The sequence below is a fragment of the Glycine soja genome, chromosome 4 (genome assembly GCF_004193775.1).
Source record: "Glycine soja cultivar W05 chromosome 4, ASM419377v2, whole genome shotgun sequence".
In the NCBI taxonomy this organism is placed as follows: Eukaryota; Viridiplantae; Streptophyta; class Magnoliopsida; order Fabales; family Fabaceae; genus Glycine; species Glycine soja.
In genome coordinates, this window is record NC_041005.1 from 37402964 (window position 1) to 37407579 (window position 4616).

Below are 4616 nucleotides of genomic sequence, written 5' to 3' on the forward strand. Positions count from 1 at the left end.
TAGGGCCTCAAAGATAAACCTCCTAGGGGTTGCCACATCTCTTAAAGGTTTAGACCTGTGGGGCCTATCGGATTCAACTGCATTAACTGCTCCCCCTCCATGATTGGCGAGCGGGTTGGTCCTCACATTGGGCCGATCCTCTTGGAAAGTCAGCCATCCGGCATCCATTAAATGTTGGACCTTGTATTTAAGGGCCAAGCATTTTTCGACGGAATGCCCCGGGACACCTCCATGGTACTTGCAAGTTGCATTAGGGTCATACCACTTCGGGAAAGGGGGTTCGAGGACCCTTCCGAGAGTTACCACGGCCAAATGATTGGCGATGAGGGATGGTAGAAGATCTTCGTACGTCATTGGGAGTGGGGTGAATTCCGGCAATGGCCTCGGAGGGAAGTTCCTTGTCGTGTTGGAATTACCGGCCGGTCGAGTCGTGTTCGGAGTTGGAACTTGGGGAGCTTCCCTCTGGGTGGGTGCCTTAGGCTGCACGGGTGTTGAACTAGAGGCGTTCCCCGCATGAGCCGAGAAGCTTGGGTGATGTTGCGCGTACTGATGGGTACCATGAGGTGTTTGCTGGGGTTTGACCCACGCGGGTGTTGAAGAGACGGCATGGGCATCTCCTTCTTTCCTTTTTGCCCCTGTCGCCCCGATTCTTTTGGCATTCACGTTTGTGGAGGAAACGTAATCAAACTTTCCTCTCTTCAATCCAACCTCGATTCTTTCCCCGGCAAACACCAGATCCGCAAAGCTGGACGGCATGTAACCCACTAGCTTCTCATAGTAGAACACTGGCAGAGTGTCTACCATCATGGTGATCATCTCTCTCTCAACCATGGGAGGAGCTACTTGTGCCGCCAAATCCCTCCATCGCTGCGCATATTCTTTAAAGGTTTCACCCTCTTTCTTGAACATATTCTGCAGTTGAGTACGGTCAGGAGCCATATCAGAATTGTACTGATACTGCCTTAGGAAGGCGGTAATCAGATCCTTCCAAGTACGGATACGGGAAGCTTCCAAATTAGTGTACCATACTACCGCAGCTCCGGCCAAGCTATCCTGAAAGAAGTGTATCAACAGCTTTTCATTTTTAGAATGGGCGCCCATCTTACGGCAGTACATTTTGAGATGGTTTTTGGGACAAGTCGTCCCTTTATACTTGTCGAAGTCCGGCACTTTGAACTTCGGGGGAATAACAACATCGGGTACTAAGCAAAGATCCGTCATGTCTGCAAACGGATAGTCCCCAAATCCTTCCACAGCCCTCAATCTTTCCTCAAGGAGATCGAGCTTCCTCCTTTCTTCAGTTGCCGGGGGCGGCCCTTCCATAGACAAAACTATTGGCGATGCTGCGATGTTGGATTGAGGCAACGTGCCTGGTGCCAGCCCTTCGGGGATCGGGGGATAAAACTCGACATCCCTCCGAGCATAATCTTGAGGGTCTTTATGGACTTCGTCGGGCTGCTGAGGAGGCTCTTTTTCATGGACGGGAGAAGCAATGTGGCCCGCATCTTCTTGCAAGATGGGTGGTGAATAGTTGGGCGGCAATCCATAAGGGTAAGCCGCTCGGTTGTATCCCAGGTGAGGGCTGCCATCGTGCCCCAGTGTGTCCCTTCCCCGTCCTACTATGTTTGAGGGAGGATGGTGCGTAGTTGCCAAGAGAGTCGGGTCTGCTTCGGCAGCCGAACTGACAGCGGCGACAGTGGCCGCGTTCTTCTCCATGAGCTGCTTCATACCTAACATGGCCTCCATCATGGAGGCCATTTGTTCTTTCAGAGCCGACATGTCGGCTTTCATCTGTTCCTGCGTCTCCTCTTGATCACCCATCGTTCTAGATTTGGATCTGGTGCGATAGGGATCCCTTGCGGCGCGTTTAGTTATGGTGTTTTTCCCTAAAAAACCAAACGTGAGGAGTGGGTAAAGAAAGAAAACGCATGCTAGAGATGAGATGTAGGAGTGATTTGATTTGCACAAGCTTTTTGGAGTAGAAACATGGGACCAACTCATTTTATTTCAAAAAGGAAGTCATATCTAGTCAAGGTCTGAGAGACCATACAAGTTTCCTAACGATTTCTAATTATGTGGGCCATTAAGTCTATCATATGCTGACAATAGCCGAGAAGCCCATGAATCTCTTCGGTGGCGGAGTAGGTGTCTGCCATCGCCTTGGCCTTGGCTAACAATCGGGGAAGTTCTTGACTCCCGTTCAAGGTAAGAGCAAACCGATCCATCCACATGGTTGCCTCTTGGTGTAAAGAGTCGATCACCCTTCCTCTAGCCTCTTTTTCCGCGTATACTTGGGCATACTCATCCGCGATTCTATGCTCGTGGGCCGTGGCTAGACCTAACTCTTCTTGGTACTTGGCGATGATAGCTAACATGTTGGTCTCTGTCTCGCATAAACGCTGAGACAAGCTTCTTTTGGACCTTGAACAAGCAATCAACTCCTCTTTCAGAACCATGCTATGTGCTCGCGACTGGTCCCTTTCTTCCCTTCGCAACTTGAGTTCATTATTGCTACCCCATAGAGCTCCGCGAAATTTGGTCCGGCCATACTCTTCCTTGCGAGCCCTCTTGGTCTCTTGTTCAAGGGCTCTTGCGGTAATTGCATTCTCTTCCCGTAACCCGGCACACTCCTTCCGAACGTGTGTAGCAGCCAACTTGAACTTCTCCTTGGCGAGTTTTGCCTTTCCTAACTCGCTTTTGAGAGCTTGGACTTCTTCGTCCTCTTCCGGTGCTTCAAAATTCTCTTCGCTGACAACTTTTAACTTGGCGAGCCAATCTAAACCTCGTATGCGAACTTTCAGCCATTCGTGGTACCCACCAATGATGCCATTACGAATGCCTCTAAGCTCTTGATCTTTCCTTAACGGGGTTTCCCATGCCTTATGGATTCTTTGTATAGTCTTGGAATTTTGTGCGCCGAGATCCCTCACAAGGAAAGGAGACATGCTTTCTTCCGTCGGTGCTCCCCTCATGGGGTACCCTAGTTGTCTTATAGCAAGCGTGGGATTGTAATTAATACAACCCCTCGTTCCTACCAGCGGAATGTTTGGGTATCTTCCACATGAGAAAAGGACTCCTTCTTTTCCTTCCTTCCATCGGGGGAACCAACTGATTGTTCTACCTCCTATCCCGGCCAAGAGCTGGTCCCAATCCATTCTCCTCTTTTCAGTACACGAGCGATGGCTCAGGAGCGGACATGGATGTCTTGTGTCTTGTTGGAACAAGTGTGAAACCAACCAAACACAGAGGGCGGGTAAGCAACAGATGATCCGTGCGCTACTCTTCTCGCACCTTCGGTCAAACGTGTCAAATAGATCTGCCAAGACAGCTACCACCGGACTTTCCTTGCTATGGTGGTAGGCAAGGAAAGCGTCGATTGCTGCTAGGTCTACCAAACCATCCACGTTTGGAAAGAGGACGACCCCAAAAATTAGCAAAGCTAACACATCCATAAACGGGACCCAGTCTCCTTGATTGGTCATACCCCTCGCCTTGTCTTCTAGGTACTTCTGTGGTAGGCCCGCTATGCCGTTCCGAGTCTGTTTTATGCGGTCCAAACCTCTTGCTGAATCCTTGACCACAGTTGCAATTCTGCTCAAAGAGGGGAGACATCCGGAGGAAAGATATGGTTTTCTTCCCCCGAGAGGACATCCTAGAATTTCTTCAAATTCTTCAATGGTTGGTACTAATTGGAAGTCTCCGAATGTGAAGCATCTCAAAGGCTGGTCGTAGTATTGGGTGAGTGATGCAATGGCTTCTATGGACACCTCTGCTATGGTCAACTCTAAGATCTTTCCGTAAGTCTTGCGGAAGGCTTGCATTTGGAGGGGTTCCATCAACCGCCCTAATTCCTTGATGGTATCTGGGCTTTTGACCTTGACTTGGTAGAACCTCTTGCCGGTTTGATTTGTTCCCATGCTTACTAAAGTGAGACAAAAGCTGGTGCAAATCAAAACTCCGATATCTCATGGGTGGGATGGATGAATGCATGAAGAAATGCATATGACACAGATGCAATTTACGAATACGGGGGTCCGGGGAATTTGTCACCTTCTTAGATACGACATCTAGGGGTAGCGAAATGCCCCAACGCACGTTTTTAAGAAGGCGACACGGACCCTCCGTTGGTTTGTTTACAGTAGGGATCAAGACAGAACCCATATGCAATGCCTATGCAAAAGACACAATGCGGGAATGTGCACAGTATGACAATATTTACCGAACATAAGCAAAAGGGTATATGATACTCATGCATGGCAGTGTGAAAAATGGCACGCAGCGTGTTTGCTTCGTGCCCCTATTGAAGGGACCTATAAGGGAGAGAACTAACTAGGCTTTTAGCAATAATTCCCAAGGTAGTTATATCTCTCTTGATGGTTTCTAGAGGTATCATCCCCTTTGACGAACATATTGTAGCAGTAGGGACTACTAGCAACAATAGGTTTTCAAAGAGAAAAGCTCTAGATGAGGGTTCACTGTAATCAAGCAAGTCGGAGACCTAGCATGATTACAGATTCACCTCCACTCCTTATGCTCCCATGAACCCGGGTATAGGGCCCTTTTTCACTCACAGTGTGTGCAAATAGTGTTGGTGTTTTGTGTGCATCAAATGAATA